The sequence below is a fragment of the Ailuropoda melanoleuca genome, chromosome 8, assembly GCF_002007445.2.
Source record: "Ailuropoda melanoleuca isolate Jingjing chromosome 8, ASM200744v2, whole genome shotgun sequence".
Classification (NCBI taxonomy): Eukaryota; Metazoa; Chordata; class Mammalia; order Carnivora; family Ursidae; genus Ailuropoda; species Ailuropoda melanoleuca.
The window spans coordinates 69,559,288-69,584,039 of record NC_048225.1 but is presented as its reverse complement, the minus strand read 5'-3'; the positions used below and the strand labels follow the sequence as shown (position 1 = coordinate 69,584,039).

Here is a 24,752-nt window from a genome sequence, read left to right as displayed (position 1 = left end):
ATGTTCTTGGGGTCTCCAAATGAGAGGAAGATACAAAAGATTTTTGAAAAATATAAAGGCCAAAAATTATTCAAATTCGTTGAAGATATAAAAGTTAGAGTCACTTCAGAATGATAAAGAGATAAATTCATCAAAAAGACACAACAATAATGAACTTTTATTCACCTAATAAGAAAGCTTCAAAATGCATAAAACAAAGGCTAACAGAACTGTAAAGAGAAATGAACAAATCTTTAACTACTCCATGATGTCAAAACCCTTCTCGCAGTAATTGATAGAATAAATAGGGAAGAATTTTAAACAGAATGAAAATAAAAATACAATATATGAAAATACATGAGATGCAGCAAAAGAAATGCTTTGGGGAAATATAGATCATTAAATGCATGTGTGAAAATAAATAAGGTCTTAAATGATCTAGACTTCTAACTTAAGAATGTAGAAAGAGAGAAGAGCAAGTTAAACTCCAAATAGGCAGAGGAATGAATAAAGGGCAGAACACAATAAACGAGAAGACAGAAAACAGTTCCAAAAAATCAATGAAATCAAAGTCTGGAACTTTGAAAAGATCAATAAATTGATAAACTTTATATATAAAGGAAAGACACAATTTGCAAATATCTCTATGAGAGATAGGACATCACCACAGATGATACAAAAGTAAAATGATAAGGGAATAATATGAATAAATTCATGCCAAGAAATTCAGTGTAAATAAAATGGGTACATTTTTATAAGATAAAAATTACTAAAGTTCACTCAACAGGAAATAGATAACCTGAATATATCCTTATATCAATTAAAGAAAATAAATTTTCAGTTAAAAACCTTCCCACAGAGAAAACTCAAGGCTTAGATGGCATCACTGATAAATTATGCCAAACATCTGAGAAATAGTAATAACAATAACACAAAAAAACAAAGACAGGGAAAAACCTCCCAACTCGTTCTATGAGATCAACATTACTACCCTGATACAAAAACCAGACAGAAACTTAAAAAAATGTTTGTCCTGCTCCTTAATAATGCACTATCTAGAAAGTGAAAAATTCACTTTCATGCCTGCTAGAGTTCTCCCAATGGCACTTAAAGGTGCTCCTATTTGAGGAAATTCCAGCTATTTTTACCAGACCAATAATGAGAAATTATCTCTTTAGCAACCTAGGTTGTTATTTCCCTTTTAAAGATATACGAATTTATTGTTTGACCACGCATTTGTTAGTTTTCTACCTTTTGGTCTCTTTCACTAAACTGAGCTCCTTGAATTCCAGGATCTTGTCTAGACCCATAATGCCTGGCATCTTTAAAAAAAAATACAGAGGTGCCTGGGTAGTTCAGTCCGTTGAGCATCCAGCTCTTGGTTTCAGCTCAGGTCATGATCTCGGGGCCTGGGACCGAGCTCGGCGATGGGCTCCGAGCTCAGCAGGGAGTCTGCTTGAGGATTCTCTCTCTCCCTCTGCCTCTCCCTCTGCTGGCATGGGCACACGTGCTCTCTTTCTCTCTCAAATAAATGAATAAATCTTTAAAGTCAATCAATCAATCAATAAATTAAAAAAAACATAATGCCTGGCAAACATGTTAAATAAATATGTGTTGAATGAGTGATGAGTAAGTGAATAAAGGCAAAAACTGGCAAGGGCTATAAAATCAAAATGATGCTTTTCGTGTTTTACAACCTGGATTATTTATTTCCTACTTATAAGTGTTTCCATTGACTCCCATCACAGATGCACATTTATTTGTAAATAAAAAACATGCAAAAAATTAAGTACTATAAGCTCAAAATTAGCCTAACAAAGAGGATAACATGCAGAACAGAGAGGATCTTTTCCAAAATAGCAAGACAGAGAACAAAAGTTCGAGTTTGAATCAACTGAACACAGGAAACTGCTTCCAATCTTACACAAATTCTTAGAGATAATAAAAAAAATCTTATAATAATAATAATAATAATTCTATAATAGTGCTTAACAAATAAAAAGGACCACCAATGGACAAGAAATTGTAGTGATTTACTGTAAATTAGATAAACCAAGGAGATCAAAACCCAAGACATGCCTAGAAAAACACAAACTGCTATAAGGGAGAGCTCCAAGTATAGAGGTAACACAGAAAGAACTAGAAGAAACTTTGGAATGACTGACAGTGAGTAGTTGGGGTATGTTTCAGAGCAGGTTGGCCAGTCAGTCCTTCCCACTACTGCTTTCTTCTTCCCTCTAGTGCCGAGCACCACATAACGGAAGTGTCACACGCAAGATGAGCCATGAATAGGGCAATATCCTCGGAGAGCTAAGGATCCCCAGGAGGAAACTACTGGCACAGCTGGGCATCATATGCAGCCCCTCCTATAAAACCTGGAGACAAAACGTTGTGCTCAACCAACACCCTCAGGCATGCAGATAGGAAGTGCCAAGTAGAGAAGTGGACAGGCAATTACATGGCTCCAAGAGTTTGAGGAAAAACCAAACCATGAAAGAGATACTTAACGCAACCAAGGCAACGAATTCTGGAGAAAATAAAACCACCATATGACTGAGCCTTTAAAAGTAAGAATAACCCAAGTCTGCAGGAAGATGAGGGGTTAAGTTGCACCCATGAAACATCAGGAGAGATTATTAGGAAAGAGGAGCAAAAAGAGATCTTGAAAATGATAAACCTCAGCAGATGGGCTGAATATCAAAAGAGACACAGGTGAAGAGCAAATTCACACAGGTAAGTCAGAGGGTTCTCCCACAATGCAACGCAAAACAACAAACTCCTAACACCTACTGGAGAAAACTCAAGAGAAACAGAGAACCAATCTAGAAAACCAGCGTCTATCAGATCCCTGTTCCTAAATGAAAGGACTCTAAATAATCAAAGAAATAGAGAAAGAAAAAACTTTAATAGCTGAAAATACATGTCTTCCAAATAAGTACGTTTCTTTTGTACCTGCGTTTGGTAACAATTCAAAAGATCGATAAGTCTCCTTGGCAAGGGCTGGGGAAATGAGTGTTGGTCTGAACAAAATCAGGCGGAGCTTGTCTGGACAGCAATCTGGCAGTTTTTATCGTGATCTGTATCAGAATCTTAGATGTACATATCCCTTGGCTCCTCAATCTCACTTCCCAATACTCAGTTTGATGGAAATGTTTACTCACGTACACAAAGCTGTAAGACTGCAGTGTCACTGTGGGGGGAAAATCTAGGAAAAACGATCAAACTCTCCATAAACAGAGGAACTGAGAGAGCCAAAAAGAGTCATTCTGCCCAATATTGTAGCCACTAAAATGTAAATGTTGGAAAACGAGGGGAAAGACTCAAGGGACGCACCCAAAACTCCTGGCAGTCGTGGTCTGTCAGGAGGGGAGAGGTTTTGTGCGGTTGGATGCATCACAGTGTTTAAGGTGTTCATGGCTTACTCTGTATTTTTCTACATTATTTAGATATTGCATATGAGCCCTCATATGTAGATATTTCATATTTAGATATTTCATCTAAGCCTTCCTCAGCAATGAGGAAGAAAGCTATCCACTCTTGTCCATTCTTGGACTCTGTCCACCTCAAGGCAGGTCACTGATCCTCAGCTTAGCTTTCCTAACACACAACGGAGCATCATCAGCCGCTGCCCGTGGGTAATCTATATCTGCTTGAAGTCCCCCTATTATTAAGCAGAGGACAGATATAATCCCAAGTTTCACAAATTGCAGAGGATAACTGGACAATTCTGGAGAATATTTGAACATGGAGAATACCTGGAAACCCTCTGGTTCAATGCCTCATTGTATCATTTTCCAGGTAAGAAAATGCTGGAAGTAAGATGCGATGACCCACTGTGCCCTCGTTTCTCTGCCAGCGTTTGGCTGATTGAATGACAGACCAGCAATACAGAGAACAAAAGAGTCTGCGAAAGACAAATGACATGAATAAGGCATCCTCGGGCTGTGATCTGAGGGCAGGCATGCCCAGCACACCTGACCGATGGGGGGGGAGGCGGTGAGGGGAAGGAGGCCCTTGAGAAGTCAGTGAACTTCTTCCATCCCTTTCCTCTTGCCTGCAGTTACTGGTGGCATCAGACAAGAGAAGCAAAGTGTGTTTAATTCGGTTTAAAAACAGGTAAGGAACATCTAACATGTGTTATGTGCTATCCTAACACTGGTGATTCAGAAATGAGGCTCTTAAGGAGGTCGCTGCCCTTAAGGACCTCACATTTGAGGGCTGTGGGTGTGTGTTGCAGAGGACGGGCAGTGAAGGACAACACAGCGTGACGTGTGATGATCCGGTGGTTTAGAGTGAGGAGGGGCTGGGACGGTGACCATTCCATTGGAGCAGGCTGATCCTGGTGTCACCATGTCCCCTGCCGTGCACACCTAATTCCCTAGAATGGGGAAACAGGGATTTCCTCTGCACTCACCAGAAAGTGAAATGCGTTGTTCTGAGCAGTAGTGAGTGAACAAAAACACACTGTCAAAGTCAATATAGAGCAGCCGACATGTACCAGCGGAAACGTTGTATTTTCACACTCTCTCTGTATGCCTCCATTGCAGAAAAAGGTGAATGAAAAACGACAGCCAATTGTCAGTTGGTCTTTGATAAGGTGAGGGTTATTTTGGTGACTTGTATTCTATACTCTGCTTTTAATGAGTTGAAAAAAGTTTGAATCTTTCAACCTATCAAAATAAATCCAAGCCTTTCCAATTTACTGTTGTAGGAGATTTATTCTGAAGACCACTAGTTAGGATTGTTTTATTTGTTTCCTGATCACTGTAAAGGATGATACTTCATCCAGTTAGGGGAAAAAAACATGGCAGACAAAACTTAAAAATCTTTATTTTATTGGGGCGCCTGGGTGGCTCAGTCGTTAAGCATCTGCCTTCGCTCAGGGCGTGATCCTGGCGTTAGGGATCGAGCCCCACATCAGGCTCCTCCGCTGGGAGCCTGCTTCTTCCTCTCCCACTCCCCCTGCTTGTGCTCCCTCTCTCACCGGCTGTCTCTCTCTCTGTTAAATAAATAAAGAAAATCTTTAAAAAAATCTATATTTTATTAATTTATTTTTAAAGATTTTATTTATTTATCTGAAAGGGAGAGAGCAAGTGAGAGCACAACAGCAGGGGGAAGGAGAAGCGGACTTCCCACTGAGCACGGAGCCCATATGCGGGGCTCGATCCCAGGATGCAGGGATCATGACCTGAGCCAAAGGCAGACGATTAACCAACTGAACCATCCAGGCACTCCCAACAATCTATATTTTAAACGAATTAAAAAGCAAAGAAAAGTCAGGATTGACTTTGGGTATAACAGTGACAAGATTTATCTTTGGTTCTGCCAGTGTTTAGTTTTCCTCTTATTTGAAAAAGGAACACGCACACGCACACACACGCACCATGCATTCACACAAACGTACTTGCACACACATGTATACACATGCACGTGCACACACACACATTTATAAAAGGTGTGATTAGGGAAGCTTACAGTGGGATCGGGAGGGAACTTAAAGCCATCTAACCCAACCAGCCACTCAGTGCAAGGATCTCACCTCTGCACCACTGACCTACGACAACACCCTCTTCTGCGTGGTCCCATTGAGCTAGCAAAAGCTAGCTACTTAATGAGTCAGCGCTAATTTGTTCAAAGTCCTTATTTACATGGGAAGACATGTGAAGAACAAAAGCCTATCTTGCACCACCATGACTGAACACCCATCTGGACGGCCCTTTTCCTTCTGACCTGGTCCCTAATTCCCTTGTGGCTCTTCTTCCTGCCCCTCCCCCCAATCCCTCGTCTCTCTCCTTCTTTGTCTCTCTTTTTGGACCTCCTTTGGTCCCTTACCCCTTCACTGCCTTCCAACCCTGCCACTGCTCCTGTTCTGTTGCGAGTCGGCCAGCACTCCCCGTGCCGCAACGTCCTCCTGGTCTTCTGCTCCCACTCCCAGCCACTTCCAAGCTTCTGTGGCCTCATCCCACAGAAAGTCCATCTGTCCTGACTACAAAGGGTTCATAAAAACACAAATGATAATGTCCCAAGGCAACATAACGAAATGCAGTTTTGTAACACAGCCAAGTGAGGTCACTAGTAGTGGAAGGGGGAGGGGTGGAAGTTCAACATTTCGGTAGACATTTTAACAGAATTCAAGTCTTATCTTATTAACAGCATTTGGGAAAAACGCTACCTACTGCTTTTATGTGTGCTGACATTCCTCTTCTCCTCACCATTCATTTATCAACCCCCTTCTTCAAAGATTCAGGTAGAAGGTCATCCCAAGCCATGTACAGGGCACAGCTATAATCGCACAGGGCAGGACGCTGTGAGAACACGGCTTTGTGGGGTAGGCAGGGTACAAGAACATCCGTGCAAAGCACCATGCCAGCCCCACAGCAGTCACCCCCTGCAAGGCGGGGACTGTTGACTGTGGTCTCAGGCTGAGAGGGAGCCGAGGGATCTTCCCTTGGCTCAGTGAAAGCAACTGCTCTTCCGTCCCTCATGCTCCCGACCACAGCATCCTTCTCACTCCCTCGAAAGCAAGACAAACCATCCTCCAGATGCCTAAGCCACGGGATAAAATATTAAAAGATCGTGGAACCAGGAAGAGAAGAGTCACCATGTGTTTCATGTTTCTTCTTTCTTTCCTTAGAGCAAGGTGCCTTCCGTTCCTCCATTCATCAGAGAGGCCGGCCGGGTTCTACTTCCTCCCCGGGGTTCCACAGACCCGGCAGTAACAATCAGCACCTATTTGCATATGGCCCTACAGTTCGAAGGCATTTCGCATACACATCAGTCATTCCGCTCCCTCTCTCTCTCTTTCTCTCTCTTTCTTACCTATCCTCTCTCTTGAAGTCAATGTCCAGAGATGCCTGACCATCCAGTCTCCCCTACTGAGCACATCCAGGCCTTTCCGAGTCTGCAGGCAGTGGAATCAGGCCAGAGGTTTGTCTCAGGCAGTTTCTGAGCAGAACGAATGGAATCATTTTGGCACGTGAATCTCAAGGTGCCTCTGTGTGGTCAAATGTGTGGTCTGCCTAAGTATAAAGAACCCCCAGTCTTCTGCGATTTGGGTCCCAGACGAGGAGCTGTGCTATCATTTTCTACATGATCTAAGTAGCCTATCTTATACTGCAAGACATCAATCAGGGATTTCATCAGTGCTTGCCCCACAGAGGGAGGGTTTAATACTTTAACAGTAAACACAGCTTCTTCCCACAAGAGCATCTGAGAATGGCTGTCCTTGCCTTTCAGGCTGAGCAATGGAATCTCATACTCTGGATTAGGGATGTGATCCCAGTCCCAGGATACCTCATATAGGAGGCCTGGTATCTTAAAATACAAACAATTGTAAGAAAATATTGTGAAAAATTATATGCCAACAAACTGGACAAACTGGAACAAATGGATAAATTCCTAGAAACATACAAACTACCAAAACTGAAGCAGAAAGAAAGAGAAAATTTGAACAGACCCATAACCAGCAAAGAAATTGAATCAGTAATCAAAAATCTCCCAACAAACAAAAGTCCAGGGCCAGATGGCCTCCCAGGGAAATTCTACCACCAAACATTTAAAGAAAAGTTAATACCTATTCTTCTCAAACTGTTCCAAAAAAATAGAAATGGAAGGAAAACTTCCAAACACACTCTTGTGAGACCAGAATTACCTTGATTCCAAAACCAGACAAAGGCTCCACTAAAAAGGTGAGTTACAGGCCAATATCCCTCATGAATGTGGATGCAAAAATTCTCAACAAGATACTAGCAAATAGAATCTAATGGTACATTAAAAGAATTATTCACCACAATCAAGTGGGATATTCCTGGGCTGCAGGGGTGGTTCAATATTTGCAAATTAATCAACATGAAAAACCACATTAATTAAAAAAAGGATAAGAACCATATGATCCTCTCAATAGATGCAGAAAAAACATTTGACAGGGTACAGCATCTATTCTTGATAAAAACCCTCAAAAATGGAGGAACATACCTCAACATTAGACAGGCCATATACAAAAGACCCACAGCTAATATCACCCTCCATGGGGAAAAACTGAGAGTTTTCCCTCTACTCAAGAACAAGACAGAGATGCCCACTCTCATCTTTACTATTTAACATAGTGCTGGAAGTCTTACCCTCAGCAATCAAACAAAAAAAGAAACAAAAGGCATCCAAATCATCAAGGAAGAAGTCAAGCTTTCACTATTTGCAGACAACGTAATACTCTATGTAAAACACCTAAAAGACTCCACCCAAAACTTCTGGAACTAATACATTAATTCAGCAAAGTCACAGGATATAAAAATCAATGTACAGAAATCTGTTGCATTTCTATACAGAAAAAATGAAGCAGCAGAAAAAGAAAACAAGGAATCAATTCCATTTACAAATGCACCAAAACCATTTAAGATACCTAGGAATAAACCTAGCCAAAGAAGTGAAAGATCTGTACTCTGAAAACTATAGAACACTGATGAAAGAAATTAAAGAGGACACAAAGAAATGGGAAAACATTCCATGTTCATGAATTGGAAGAACAAATATTGTGAAAATGTCTATACTACCCAAAGCAATCTACACATTTAATGCAATCCCTATCAAAATAACTATAGCATTTTTCACAGACTTAGAAAAAATAATCCCAAAATTTGTATGGAACCACAAATGACTCCAAATAGTCAAAGCAATCCTGAAAAGGAAAAGAAAAGTTGGAGACATCATGATTCCAGACTTAGAACTATATTACAAAGCTGTAGTCATCAAGACAGTGTGGTACTGGCACAAAAACAGACACATAGACCAATGGAACAGAATAGAAAACCCAGAAATGGATCCACAACTATACGGTCAACTGATCTTTAAAAAAGAAGAAAAGAATATCCAATGGAAAAAAAAAAGACAGTCTCTTCAATAAATGCTGTTGGGAAAACTGGAGAGCAACATGCATAAGACTGAAACTGGACTACTTTCTTACACCATGCACAAAAATAAATTCAAAATAGATGAAAGGCCCAGATATGAGACAGGAATCCGTCAAAATTCTAGAGGAGAACACAGGCAGCAACCTCTTTGACCTCGGCCCCAGCAACTTCTTACTAGACACATTGCCGGAGGCAAGGGAAACAAAAGCAAAAATGATCTATCGAGACGTCATTGAGATGAAAACCTTTGCACAGTGAAGGAAACAATCAACAAAACTAAAAGTCAGCCTATGGAATGGGAGAAGATATCTGTAAATGACATATCCAATAAAGGATTAGTAGCCAAAATCTATAAAGAATTTATCAAACTCAACATCCAAAAAACAAATAATCCAGTTAAGAAATGGGCAGAAGACATGAATAGACATTTTGTCAAAGAAGACATCCAGATGGCTAATAGACATATGAAAAGATATCCAACATCACTCATCATCAGGGAAATACACATCAAAACCACAACGAGATACCACCTCACACTAGGCAGAATGGTTACAATTAACAACACAGGAAACAGATGTTGGGGAGGATGTGGAGAAAGGGGAACCCTCTTACACTGCTGGTGGGAATGCAAACTGGTGCAGTCACTCTTGAAAACAGTTTGGAGGTTCCTCAAAAAGTTAAAAATAGAACTACTCTATGACCCTGCAATCGCACTACCAGGTATTTACCCAAAGGATACAAAATACAGATTTGAAGAGATACATGCACCCTGATGTTTATAGCAGAATTATCAACAACAGTCAAATTGTGGAAAGAGCCCAAACGTCCATCGACTGATTAATGGATAAAGAAGATGTGGTACGGCTATACAGTGGAATATTACTCAGCCATCAAAAAGAATGAAATCTTGCCATTTGCATCAACATATATGGAGCTACTGTGTATTATGCTAAGTGAAATAAGTCAAAGACAAATACCCTACGATTTCACTCATATTTGGAATCTAAGAAACAAAACAGATGAACATAGGGGAAGGGAAAAAAGAGAGAGGGAAGCAAACCATAACAGACTCTTAACTATAGAGAACAAACTGAGGGCTGTTGGAGGGGAGGTGGGCAGGGGTCGGGTAAATGGGTGATGGGAAGTAAGAAGGGCACTTGTGATGAGCACTGAGTATTTTATGTAAGTGATGAGTCACTAACTTCTACTCTTGAAACCAATATTACATTATATGTTAACTAATTAGAATTTAAATAAAAATTTAGAAAGAAAAAATTTTTGTAACTAAAAAAAAAGGCTCTTGCCTCTACAACAAAAAAAAAAGGAGGCCTGTTATCTTGGGAGCAGGGGAGAGACTTGGTAAATAAACAACTAGATGAATAACTCAACAAAAAACAAAAGGAATAACCAAAAAATGACTTGAATGGTCATTTCTCCAAAGATGACATACAAATGGTACTCAACATCACTAGGGAAATGCAATTCAAAACCATAAAGAGTTATGACCTCACACTCATTAGGATGGTTAGTATGAAAAAATGAAAAAAAAGAAAAAAAAACCAAGTTGTTGGCGAGAATGTGGAGAAATTGGAATCCTAGTACATTACCAGTAGTGAGGTAAAATGGTGCGGCCACTGTGGAAAATGGTATTTCAGTGCCTCAAAAAATTAACAATAGAATCACCAAATGATCCAGCAATTCTTCTTCTAGCCATATATCCAGAAGAATGGGAAGCTGGGATTCCAGCAGAGATGTACACACCCATGTTCTTCACAGCACTGTTTACTTTCAAGAGGTGGAAATAACCCAAATCAATGGATGAATGGATAAACAAAATGTGTATTTGGATATACCCATCCAATGGAACATTAGTTAGTCTGTAAAAGGACAAGAATTCTGACATACGCTATAACACGAATGACCCCTAACGGCATTGTGCTGAGTGAAATAAGCCAGTCACAAGACATATACCGTACGATTCCACTTACATGATGTACCAAGGTAGCCAAATTGACAGACGCAAGGTAGAAGCAGGTTGGCAGGGCCAGTGGAAGGGAGATGGGGAGGTACTGTTTAATGGGGGCAGAGTTCCAGTTTTGCAAGATGAAAAGCGTCCTGTGTATGGACCCAACAACCAACAGCAACGGCCGAGTTTGGCCTTTATCAGGTGTCCCTCCCTACTGGGTCTCTCCTAAGTGGTCCAAGCCCTTCCCTTGGCCCTTGGCCCCTGGCTCCGTCTCACCTCACTCTTGGGTCTTCCACACCCAGAACTTTCCTCCACAATCCAAGAAGTCAACGCCTGTTGATTTAGACGGTATTCCCTGCGTCTCAGCCCAGAAGATAACTAGCTACGTGGCTCACCAGCCCAGGAGACAGAGAGCTGAGAAGCAACGTCTCCCACGCCAGCTAAGAGCACCAAACGCTTCTCTTCTGCCACCGTGTGTGCAGTTTACTGAGGTCACCCGTCCGCACGGGGTCCAGGTCCTGGACGCAATCTGCGTTCTTGCCCATTACCTGCCCACCCGCTCTCCAGAATAGACTGAGTGCCCTCCCCTTCCTTCTCGGCCTATTCCCCTCTGCATGTACCCGGCCTCAGCCCCTCTCAAATCAATCTCAGCTTATTCCCCTAATGTCAAGGGACTGTGCAAACAAAGCCGTGTGTGGGCTTGCACAGGGAGAGAGATGGGGGTCCGTTGGGCAGCCATTGCGAAGGTATCAGGTGCTGATGAAGACGGGAAAATGCTTCCAAGACACATAACGACACACACTTCACATCTGAGGACAGCAAAGCTCTCATTGTTTGTTTTTGTTTCCTACCTTTATAAAAGCAATTTTTTTTCAGTTTTATAATGTTTTAGATCAAATAGAAGCCCATCTTATGTTCCACATGCTTTGTAGCTGCTATTTCTTTTCTGTCCGCTTTTTAACAGTTTTGTTATTTCTACGGTAAGTTCACGGAGCATGCGTGTCCCCATCTGCTTCCTGCTGCCCTTCCCCTCCACGTGTTTCTGCCAAAGGCCACGCTCAAAGGCTGAGACCTCGTAATTCCACTCTGTTGGTTGCCGCAAACACCTGCTTTTATCCTATCACCCAACTTAGCCTCATAGCAGATCCAGCTTGTCATCAATTCGCAACAAAACACACAAATAAAGCCACACTAATACATGAATGGTTGTTGGTAAGTCTACACAACACACCTCATTTTCTATGTGTGGCTCTCAGGGGACCCTTTAGAACACTGGGGCTTGCTGGAATCTGTAGCAAACCAACAGGATGACATTCCTAGGCAAAAAAGGAATCAAAGCTAATATTGATTGATGTTCCTCACTATTCCAAATATGGTGCAGAGTAAAATGGTCATGTGTATTTTAAGATGATACTTGAGTCTATTAAGAAATTTCTTACTCCCAATGGGTATGCCCTCAAGCCCCTGGAAATGTGCTCTTCTCTGCCTCTGGAGATTTCCAGAGGAAAACCTTCCTCTACTCAGCACCTCAGCAAGGCCACTGTCACCATCACAGGTTAGGAGATGAACAAGAGATGAGTAGTTTGCCTGGAGACCAGAGTCTGGCAAGGGGCAGAAGTTAAATGCAATGAACACAGCAAGTTTACTGAACCATAAGCAAGAAGGCATATCCTCAGATAATACTTAAGGGCTCTAGGGAATCTCCTTCCCAAATTCCCTTCCTGGAAGTTTCTCTCTCCCTCTCTGTTTTGTCCTGCCACCCAGAGCCCCACACCAGCCTGTGCATTTCTTCATCCAAGTTCTAAGCTGCTTAAGAAAGCCCAGCTATCTTTCAAACAATTTCAATCTTTAGTGCTTCATTTTCAAGCTTCATTACCCCTGCATTCAAAATCCCTCGGGGACCATCCCCTGGGAAATCTTTTAAATCAACCCATTTCTGTCCTTCTGTTATCTGATATCCCCAAGACATTGATCAAAGTTCTTAATAAAAATCCAGTTGGCATCATCACATGCGGCCAAGGGCCTGTATTCCTGCTGCATTCTGTGTCTCCACGGTTTTGCTTTATTTCCAACACAAATTACACGCTATGGCCTTGTGATGAGTCAAGTGCTTGTCTGTGTGCAAATGCCTTCCTTCTGGACTGAACTCCAGGTACACAGGGACCGGAGAACCAGCCTTCCCTTAGAGGGAACAGTACAACCAGGCTTACCCCTGCCAAAGCTCGCTGCTGCACATGAATCTGCCCAAAAAAGGGGGGATAAAAGAACTAAAAAGAATGAGAGAGAAAGTTTTTGTCTGTTGCCAACTGTGTCAAGCAACAAGACCAGATGTCCTTGGGGATTCTGAGGACGCGATGAAAATAACGATTTTTTTTTTTCTCTGCAGTGTGACTGTCTTAAACTGTACCTGGGATTTGTCTTTGTCAGGTATAGTGAGGTGACAGACAAGGAGACAAGTACCTTGAAATAAGAGTTTCTTGCTTACAATTGCCCAGAGGAGGGACATGCTATTTTGAATTTTCTGTATTTTATGATGTTGTCACATATTAGGGGCTTTGCTAATCCCATAGAGACTGCCTCTCGTAGGGCTAGTTCATTTCTAGAGACAGCACACAGGATCACGTGGGGAGGCACCAGGGCCATTCAGGGCACAGAAGGACTGAGGGCAGAGCACGGGCCAGAGCCTCTCCTGGGCCAGGCAGGGTAGGTGAAGTTTGACAAGGACTGGACAGTTAGGGTTGGATAGCTTGAGTAATTTCGGTGGGCTCTGGGCTACAGGGATTGGCCACCAGTTGTCTGTCCCTGGCCCTGGGGTGATTTAGGGCAGGAGAAATACTGGCTCGGTTTGTGAGAGCTACATCCAGGAGGTAGGTAACTGAGGGTTTGGGGCTTTGGATGGGTTGCTTCCCATATGAAAGTCATGCCTACAGACAAGGTGTTTGCTATCTCTAGAGCTGACCTAGCCCTACGAGAGGCAGTCTCTCCGGGATCAGCAAGGCCCCTAATATGTGTCAGCATCATAAAACACAGAAAATTAAAAAAAAAATAATGCTACAATACAGTAGCCTATCTACCGAGTTCAACCCAGAAATAATATAAATCCAAACTAATCTATCCCAGTGAGTCCACGGTCCCATGGGCTGTGGCCTGTGCATCCACAGCGCACACCCACACCCACCAGGATACTATATCTTTCTTTTTTTTAAGTAGGTTCCATGCCCAGCATGGAGTCCTATGCAAGGCTTGAACTCATGACCCTGAGATCAAGACCTGAGCCAAGATCAAGAGTTGGATGCTTAACCCACTGAGCCACCAGGCCCCCAGGATACTATATCTTAATAAGCCAAAAGCTGTGTCTTATTAACATGGAAAACCACACCAGCATTGGAATTCAACTGACATAGAATGATATCATTCTCTCTTCCATATTTATGATGACACGACCAAGGCCAGAGGTGTGAATTATATATTATCTTGTTTAACCACAAAACACTCTATATTATTTGATATGCTCTTTTTAACATTGAGTGATGCACTCATTAATAAAAATTAGGATTTTTTCCATAATGATATTATATTGAAAAATAACTATTTAAATGAAGGAAAGGTTCTCCTTAGAACTGATATTAAAACGACTAGCCTACTTTTGGACAGTGGAGACTGGGCTGTGTCTGTGGCTGGTATAAGATTCACAAAGGGTCACTCATAGGAGGGAGCCTCTCCTCCAAAGCCCAGGTCCAGGGAAGGGTTCTCGCAGTGGACACCAAGACTTCCAACGACGTTATCTATCACTTTATAGTAAGCACTGAAGTCCTTAGATAAGAACTTACAGCAGAAAGGAACAATAAAAGAATGAATGAAATATATTTCGGTCTACACCCGATCCCCATGCGAAAACGAATCAAGTCATACATCGTGGATTATATGACACAGAAACACTTCAGCATGAAGGTTTTGCACTAGCTTGACTGCCTGATGATCAAAACCCAGGGCTGAACAAAATACATTCATGAAACAAGTATTTACGTAGAGCCTAATCACCAATATCCTATCCAGTGAAGACTGAGTATCACCCAAGACAGATGTGGGTCCTCCGCCTGGAGCTTCTATTCTAACCGAAGAGGCAAATGATAGATGGGGGAAAATAAGCTAAGTCATGTGCGACGTTGAAAATGAACAGGCTGACATGGGGGTGACAGGGGTTGGCAGTTCAGATGATGGGAGAAGAGGCAGGTGCCCTTGAAGAAGTGACATTTAATCTAAGAATTGAAGAGACTGACCGAGAGAAGTCAGGAGGAGGAGTCGGGGGAAAGGGGACAGCAGGCGCTGCCTGGTCCCTTCTGTTGCTTCAGACAGAAATGCAATTGGCAAGAACGCAGGAGACAAGAAGGAAGCAGGGGCAAACCATAAGGGCCTTGTAAACCAGGGCTGATGACACGCATTTTGTTCTCAGTGAAACAGAAAAACACGGAAGGATTTAAGGCAGGAACCTGGCATGATGTAATTGGACTCATTCTCATTCTGAACCATTTGACAATAGGTTGCAAACATAATGTCTTCTTGCCCTTGAATGGTTAAAAAAAGAAAAAAAAGAACACTCTCCTATACACTCGTAGTTCATAGCCATAGCACAAGTGTCAAAATCAGAAAATTAACACTGATATGGTTTTACCAAACAATCCACAGAACCCTTTCAAATTTTGCCAACTTATCACAAGTGGATTCAATCCAGGACCATGTGCCGTCCTAGATGTCATATGTCCCCAGTCTCCTCTGGCTTAGAACAGTTCCTCAGCCCTTCCTTGACTTTCATAACCTTGTTATTTTTTTAAAGATTTTATTTATTTATTTGAGAGAGAAAGAAATCATGAAGAGGGTGAGAGGCAAAAGGACAGGGAGAAGCAGGCTCCCCGCTGAGCAGGGAGCCCAATGCGGGACAGGATTCCAGGACCCTGGGATCATGACCTGAGCTGAAGTCAGACGTTTAACTGACTGAGCTACCCAGGCGCCCCATCGTTGTTCTTTTTGAAGGTTATGGGCCAGCTATTTACTAGAACATTCCTCAATATGGGTCTGCCTCATGTTTCCCAATGAGTAGATTCTTAGGGCAGGAATATCATATCAGAATATCAGAAGGGATGCTGAGTCCTCATTGTATTCTATCAAAAGGTGCCCAATTTTGAGTTGCCCCATTACTCAGGGTGCTTACTTTGGTCACTTGATCATGGTGGTACCCACCAAGTGTCTCCACTATAAAGTCACAGCTTCCCTGTTGTAACTAACAGGTCTCTGATACGGATAATCTTTGAGACTCTGCAAGTACCCTGCTCTTCAGCAAACTTCACCTGCTAGTTTTAGAAGCCATCTGTAACTCTGGCCTGAAGTAGCTATTACTATGATGGCGGCCAAATGGTGGTTTTCTTCGACATTTCTTAGTTGGCACCATACTGAAAGGAAGAACTTTCTCTTCTTCATTCATTTATTGATTTACCTATGTTAGTACAGACTCGAAGATTCCTATTTTTTTCAATGTGTTATAACTGCTTCTTTTACTACTTATTTTGATGCTTAAATTCTACCAGCGATGGCTACAGGGAGCACCTCTGAGCCAGTGTCTTCATTCCCATCCACGTCCCCATTTATATGTGAGAGCTTCCCTGATTCATTACACAACGAAATGTTCCAGGCACACCTTGTACTAGCTCTGCCTCTAACCTAGAATCAGGCTTTCCCCAAAGGATTCCTACTTTCTTTTAGGAGAGAATACTATTTAGAAACCAAGATCTAAGTTCTAAGCATGCTCACTGTTACTAAAGTATTACTTCTCCCAGACCCTCCCTACAACGAAGCTAGGAAACACCACCACACACACCCACACACTCTATCTTCACATCGATCTCTCTCTATAAAAAACCTGACTTCACTCCAACACCTAAAATGTCAATCCACATCCCAGATTTATTCTCAGTTTTCCCTTTTATACTTGTAACCCCTTCGCTCACAGTGAGAAACTTGGTTCCCAGTATCTTCAATATATTGACAGTATTTGTTCAATTCCCCATGAGTAACCAATAGCGCAGCCCTGCCAGACCACCGCCTCCCTGACCTCTTCCTCGCTTAGCATCAGACCTGCTGTGTTCTCCTAAAAGCATTTAAGGAAGGCAAAAATGGAGGCTACTCTTCAAAACTATTCCTACGGCTCCTGTTGGAGAATAGATGTTAAGAGGGAACGAGTACAATCAGGGAGAACAGTCCAGAGGCCACCTCTTCACCAATTTAGTCAAGAGACAAATGACTTAAGAAGATAAAAATAAGTGGAAGAATCCACAGCATGTGTGGGAGTTGGAGCTGGGCAAGCGGGTGACGAGTGGGCTGCCGTGGGTGGGGTGAGAGGAGAGAGGAGGAAGCTGGGTGGTGCCCAGGGTTTGATTTGAGCAACCAATGGTGAGGACTTTCAGATGGAAGAAAACACAAGGGCAGAAGAGATTTGTAGAGCACTGGAAGTTATCAAGAGTCCTATGTTGGAATTTTAATGGCAGGTTCCTGTTAATACCCAAAGGGCAGTGCCAAGTATGGCAGCTGAATGTAAGAAGAGTCTGGAGCTCAGAGGAGGGGTTGGGCCTGAAGATGCACGGATTCACACTCGCAGCACCGAAGGTGGTATTTAATACCACGGGGCTAAATGAGATCACCAAAGACAAAGAGGGAGACCAAGGCCAAGCCCTAAAGCTGAGAGTCTGTCTGGGGAGGATGAGTCAGTGATGAAGACAGAGGGGAGCTGTGAGACGGTGTGTAATCAGGAGACATGGTGTTCTGGAAACCAAGAAAAGAAAATGTTTCAAGTGGGAGGGAATACTTGACTGTGTTGAAAGTTGCTGACCTGTCCAGAGAGGCACCCACTGGGCTTGGCTCATGGAAGTCACTGGTGGACCTGGACAAAAGTCCCACGTCGCTATCTTGGGTTCTCCCTTGACACTTGTTAGCAAGCTCTTCTCAGGTCCTCCCTTCACTAATTCTCCTTTTGCAAGTCATTTGTATCTTCAGGAAGTTGCTCGACTTTCTGCCTGCTTATCTCCCTGCTCCTTGTTTTTCATTTACTTGTGTCATTTCCGTGTTTCCCCCATATTTTCCTTTTCAGGGGGTTCTGCTTTCACCAAGGTCTATTTTTACAATTTTTTTTTCTCTGTTTGTTGCTTATTTTTTTCTGTTCGTTACTGTTCTGGAAGCTTCTGCCTCTGCTTTTGTCTCGTTTTATCTTTAAATGGAGCTGTCTGCTCCCATTTCCAGAAACGCACAATCGGCTAACAACTTTCCCCTTCCTTGCAGCATTTTGGGCATCCGCAGGAGGGCAAAATCCTGCCAAGACTAAAACACTCAAGATTCTCGAATTTGAAGACATTGTTTTCATGCTTTGCATAATCTTAAATGCACAACACAGAAAGCTTTCGTTGCCCTTCTAAACACAGCTCTGCCTTCAGGGCCCACGGAATGGCCAGGCTTTGTAAAAAGACCCACTGTGTTTTTCTGAGGTCTTCCATGTAACGTTTTGGTCTGCCTGTTTGTTAAAACACAAGAAAACTGATGCATGCCTCTTCCTGGAAGGTAAAAATCCCAAAGCGTGGCTTCCACTCTCATACGGGCCTGTGCAGCCACACAGGTGTACGACAAAAGCATTTGTGGGGTGCCTGGGTGGCTCAGTCGATTGAGCATCCGACTCTTGATTTCGGCTCAGGTCATGATCTCAGGGTCGTGGGATCGAGCCCTGCATCAGGCTCCAGGCTCAGCTGGTGGTCTGCTTAAGATTCTTTCCTGTCTCCCTCTGCCCTCCCGCAACTCGTGCTCTCTCTAAATACATAAATACACACATACATACATACATACAAAAAATAAAATCTTTTTTAAAAAGACATTTGCACTGTTAGTGGGATCCACTGCAAAACTCGGTTTGCTTTAGGAATGGCTATTTCTGGAGCAACCACAACGGTAACCTTTAAAATTTCACGTTGTGAGTTCCAGAATCTGTTTGCATTTCATATCATCTTGACAATCCTTCCAGGTTTTCCAGAGTCTTTCCACAATTGTCCCACCAGTCGCAAGCACTGAATGATAACAAAATGAGTTTCTGGGTTCTGAATTTGAAGAAAAGTCACATTATGTTCTCTTCTCCCCCACATACTGGGTAGTAAGGGAGGAACTACTGGGGGTGAGTGACTGCAGCCCCCTTCTCCACGCAGTGGTCCAGAGTGGGTCCCAGATACTCCATTCCTGGGTGCTGAGTAGCTGGGGAAAGACTGCTCCCTTCGCTTCAGCAAAATCTCCAGAATGGTACTTACATCAGCTTCCAAGTTCATGTCCAAAAGTCTTCTTGCTTCATCAAACACCAGGACATCAGAGGATTTCACCCACTGGCTAAATCCTACCGCTCATTCTTCCTTCAGAACATGCCCTCTAAGCGGCTTGAAATTTTACCTTATTGGTTTACTCCCCTGTGTTCTCCCCAGGATCCCTGCCTCCTGTAGTAATCTAAGCAAACAGAACCAATTGTCTGTCTGAAGAGCCAATTTCCTTATTGGTATGATAATTTTGGCTACATCCTATTTTTTTTTTAACATTCCTTTTCTTAAAAGAATTTCCAGGGTGGAAATAAAAAAAAATGTGAGTTACCCTTTGAATCAGAAGTACCTTGTGCCTTCCAAAAAAGAAACAACACGCACAAAGATTTTTCTTACCGGATTCTTTGTAATAGTAAAATATTGAGGAAAAAATACCTATCAGCAGGGGACCAATAGAACAAATGATGACACACTCACACATGTGATGCTATTCAGCTTAAGAAAGAGAAAGCCTTCTCTGTACTGATTTGAAAAGATCTCCAGGATATAATATATACCGTGGGGGGGAAAAGCAATGGGCCGACGGTACATATGATATATTGCCTTTTGTGTGTAAGAAGAAGGGAATGATGGATAGAGGCATAATATCATATGAGAATTCTGGAACTATCTCATATATGTTGTAAGATAAAGCAAATCAGGATACACGTTAATTTTTTATAAACATTTTTTTCATTTTTTGAGAGAGAGTGCAGGGACACGTGCGTGTGCAAGTGGGGGGAAGAGCAGAGGGAGAGGGAAAGAAGCTCAAGCAGACTCCGGGCTGAGTGTGGAGCCGGACGCAGGGATTCTGAGATCATGACCTGAGCTGAAACCGAGAGTCGGACACTTAACCGATTGTGTCACCCAAGCACCCCCATATTAGTTTTATTAAGAACCAAGATTTTAGAGGTAAGAGAAAAGAAGTATAAAACCAAGTAAATTAAGAAAAAATTTTATAATGTTAAATGTAAAATGGAATACTTAAATGAACTCCCAAGTCTTAAACACATACATCCTGGCTTTATCCAACAAAAGGGCCTAAAACAAATGCATCACATTATTCCTTGGACAACTGGCTGATCTCTGGTCTGAGGGGGAAAAGAATAAGGTGAGCTTCGGTCATACTTTGCCAAAGCAAGGAAACCATCAAGGACCACTGAGGACAGGACTAACAGACCCAAGAATATTCTCTTGGTTGGTTGGTTTGGTTTGCCATTTTCTTCCTCAAAAACATTCTTCAAGGGGTTTCCACTGACCAAATTTGATTGAGCTCAAAAAATAGTAATCATTATAACTTATTGCAAAACACTGACAAAATTTTTGAAATCTACAAGTCCAGTAATAATAAAGAAACAGAGGAAGGAAAAAAAACTAATTTTCCATCACTGACTCTGATTATTACATCAATTCCTTATTCCACAAATTGATAGTTAAAGGAAAAATGTGCATTTACCCTAACTCCTCAGAATGCACTTAGAGGAAATTCTTCTATGTCCAGATGATGAGGGGAAGCTTTTAACAGCCACACTCCCTCTGAAGGAGCAAGGGAAGGATGTATCCAGGCCACTCACCTCGGCTCATCAAAGACCATCTCCTCCCGTGTCTCCTCACGACGTCTTTCCCCAGGTGCACACCTGTCTCTCTGTCCAAACATCCCTTCGTAGAAGGACACCCATCAGACTGGATCAGGGCCCACTCTAGTGACCTCATTGTAACTTGATTACTTCTGTGTTGACCCCATCTCCAGATAAGGCATATCCTGAAGTACTTGGGTTTAGTACTCCAACGTAGCTTCTTATTTTTTTGGGGGGGAGACATAATTCAACCCAAAAAGCCACCTTAGGGGTTAAGTTGATTGCTCATTTTAAAGGGAAAGCTATACCTTTATAATAAAAAGACTTGGTGGGGCGCCTCGGTGGGGCACCTTGGTTAAGCATCTGCCTTCAGCTCAGGTCTTGATCCCGGGGTCCTGGGATCGAGCCCCACATCAGGCTCCGTGCCTGGCAGGGAGACTTCTTCTCCCTCTGCCTCTGCCCCTCCCCCTGCTCGTGCTCTCTCTCTCCGTCTCTCAAATAAATAAATAAATAAATAAATAAATAAATAAAATCTTCTAAAAAAAACAAAAAATGACTTGGTGATTACAAGCTTCACCAAGTGACCCCCATTATCATCCTAATGGTGGGCCAAGCTGGCCACCCCCACTTAATGCGATACACTGGGAAGCATGCTGAAGTCTGCTGGCCAGGGGTGTCTACCCTGAGCCCGAGCCAGCCCTCGGACCTACCTCAGTTTACAGCAGGGAGAAACAAGGCAAATGGCATTCACAGCATCGCTTGGTCATATGCGGACAGTTTCAGAATACGAAACATTCAACAGTACATCTGACCTGAAAAGAAATGTGTCAGGACTTGTCTAGAATATGGTAGGACAAGAAGACATATTGATAGGAAGGAATACATGGTCCTTGACTGGTATCTGCTAGAGAAAAAACAAACAAACCTCTAAAATACAGTTTGGAGACAACCGAGATGTGAGTGTAGACTGACTACAGAGAAGCAGTGGGCTGTGTGCTTCCCGATGAGGGAGAACAGATACGGGCCTGTGCTGTATAAAGAACGACTCACTTTTCAGGGAAGTGGTTTGAAGTGACATCCGCATGCTGTCTGCATGTATTTTCAAATGGGTCCAGTTACCCTAATTTGTCCACAGTGGAAGAGATTGTTACACCAGTTCCTCACTCTGAAAAATGATAACCCGAGGGGAAAAATTAAGCGTTTACCCTGACTTTTCAGGAGGGACGGTCATATTCACAGCAGATGTAGCAAACCTTAACAAATATTGAATTTAGGTGATGTGTAGATAAGTGATCATTCACCCCTTTCGAAAAATCTCCCAATAAAAATCTGAAAGAGAAAAGACCTAATTAAATAGAGTCGCGTTCGTGACTAGGAGAATCAATATATTCAACGCGATTACGATCGAAATCCCACCACGGCTGCATATGTGTATAACTTTATAAGTTAATCATAAATTTCATATGTAAATTTCAAAAGGATCAGGGGTAGCCGAGATTTTCCTGCTGGAGTCCAACGATGTGAGGTGTGCCCTAGCAGATATTGAGACTTCTCGTAAGAGCAGAATGATAAAGATGGTGTGGTTTCGGGGCAAGGGACTGAGGGTCTAGAAGCCCAGAATTCAGGACGATGGGGGAGGCAACTGCAGAGACATCTACAGGGGCTTTGAAGGCACTAGAAATGGTCTGTTTTATAAGCTGGGTGGTGTGTTCATGAGTGTTCAACTCATTATTCTTTAAATAGCACATACATACTATATACGGTCTTGTGTGTAATACATATCACAATAAACAAAAGAAAACATATGGAATAAAATGCCCCCCAAAAAATATGCTAATGGGAGTTAGGGGATGGCAAAAAAAAAAAGCATAGAAAACTCTTTTACAAACCTGCGTTGTCAAAAAAAACAAAAAAACAGAGGGCATTAGGACTCTACAGACAGAGCCTAAGAGAGTCGAGTTTGGTTTGTTCACTCATTTGCCAGCATGTTTATTTACTGTCACAAAAGATCCCACAGAAAGCAGAATAGTGATCATGCAGGAGGAAAAGGCAACTGTCCCAGGAGTGAAGTTCCTGCAAAGAGGAGAGAGAACGGGACGCAAATACAGATGCGGGGCTGCCTTGGACCAGATGAGGGCCATCTCAGGGAATCAAGGACAGCAGCAAGCACTGTCATGAAGCTGGAGAGTGACTCAGCCCTGAGGCTGCGAGGAGGCGCGCTCGGGGCTGACAGCTTTTTCTCCCTCAGTGAGTAGCAGACAAAGCCGTGAGCCAAGGAGATGGAGTGACTGCAAAAGGCAAGGAGGTTTAGGAGAAGAAGGCATAGAAGGCCCTTTGCAGGGAGCCCCAAAGTCAACGCTGTAGGGAAATGCAGCCGGACAGCTGCACCATGATGACCACGGATCTGTACCGTGCGACCACGTATTCCAAAGCAGACAGGTCAGCACAGCTGGGCCATTTCCTCCAGCTATTTCCACCGCGGAAGATGCTTAGGGGGCTTACACAGGTTGAGGACTCAGTCAAGGCTGCAAATACAAAGACACCCCATGGAATCAAGGATGGGCGAGGCGGGACGCGGAAGACAGAGGGGGTGCTGGGTAGCTTTAAAAGCAGGGGCCGGAGGTCCACGCGGGAGCTAAGACGACTGAGGGGCTGTCAATGGACCAACAGGCTAGCAAGCAGAATAGAGAGCGTGAGCGCTCTCATCGGTGATGCTGTCAGTGCCGATAATCAATCTCGAGGGCAATCACGGGAATGGGCGACCAGCACGGAAATGGGCGGGGAGCCGCGACTATGAAAAATCACGAAGCCGGGGTGTTGGGTGGGGCCTCCAAGCTGATGCAGAGGTCACGAGAGATAATCACATGAGCCTGGAACAAGAGGAAATCTTGAGAAACCGCAAGCTGCTTTTCAGATTTTGGTAATAACTGATGTCCTAACCTTGTCGGTAAATGAAGACTTTTTAGAGTGTGAAAATACAATGATTCACAAATTTTACATCGTCAACCCCTGATGTGCATGTTACATCGTGGCCAGTTTCCTCATTCATAAGAAGAGTGTTTGCAGTTTAATGCACATCCTACAGTCACCTGTGCTCCGGGCAGGTGTTAATGATCTACACGGACAGTTTTCTTTAAGTGGGGTTATCCATATAATTAGTGTGTTTATCTCCTCCAAAGACCCCGATTAGGTATTAGTTATGATACTACCATGGTAACACATGGTATCTAAAACAATATCTCACAAAACCCCCTACTGGGGCACCTCGGTGGTGGAGCTGATTAAGCCTCTGACTCTGCTGAAGCCAAGGTCGTGAGTTCGAGCCCCCGTCCGCCTGCACGGTCAGTACAGAGTCTGCTTAGGACTCTCTCTCTCCCCCTCTCCCTCTGCCTCTACTCCCCTCTAAAAAATAAATAAATAAATCTTTAAAAAATAAAATAAAAATAATACATAAACTTTACAATAAATAAAATCCCCCTGAAATGGCGAATACCTCGCTTTGCTGGGGTGGGGGGAATCCCTTTACTATCTTTAAAGGAAAAAATAGCTAAGATTTTCTGAGCTGTATTGAAGCAGCAGACGGAGAAATAAATATGCCACTTGGACTTGTTACGCCCATCCTTGGATAATGTAAAATGATGTAAGACTCAGGCCAAACTGACTTGAATAACAGACGTCCATTCCAACAGTCTCTCTAAAGTGGTGAGAGTTACGTTTCACGGGAGAGTGAGGTAATCCCACTAGGCCCCTCACATACAAAAGCATCCCTTTCAGAGCTCCATGGAGTTACAAAACCCACCAACCCTGGATGTTGGCTACCTTTCGATTTTACGAACCACAGAGGCCACACCGTGTCATCCATGGCAGCGTTGGGGCCGGGCAGGTTCTCAGGCTCTGCTGCAGTGTGTAAAGGGTGTGAAGCTTTCCACTGGGGCCAAGGATGTGAGTCCCT

The 24,752-nt window shown here is 43.0% G+C and overlaps 1 protein-coding gene across 2 annotated transcripts in view; it reads right to left on the bottom strand.

Annotated features, from left to right (window-relative positions):
* Positions 1-24,752, bottom strand: part of PLD5 (phospholipase D family member 5) — a 339,166-nt gene that overhangs the window by 250,183 nt on the left and 64,231 nt on the right. Inside the window, exon 1 of one of the 2 annotated variants that reach the window (XM_034666659.1) lies at positions 17,732-17,849. The exons of the other annotated variant lie outside the window; for it this stretch is intronic. The gene's annotated coding sequence lies outside the window, so the exon portion shown is untranslated. Of the gene's footprint in view, positions 1-17,731; positions 17,850-24,752 lie in introns of those variants that run through there. 2 annotated transcript variants of the gene reach the window in all.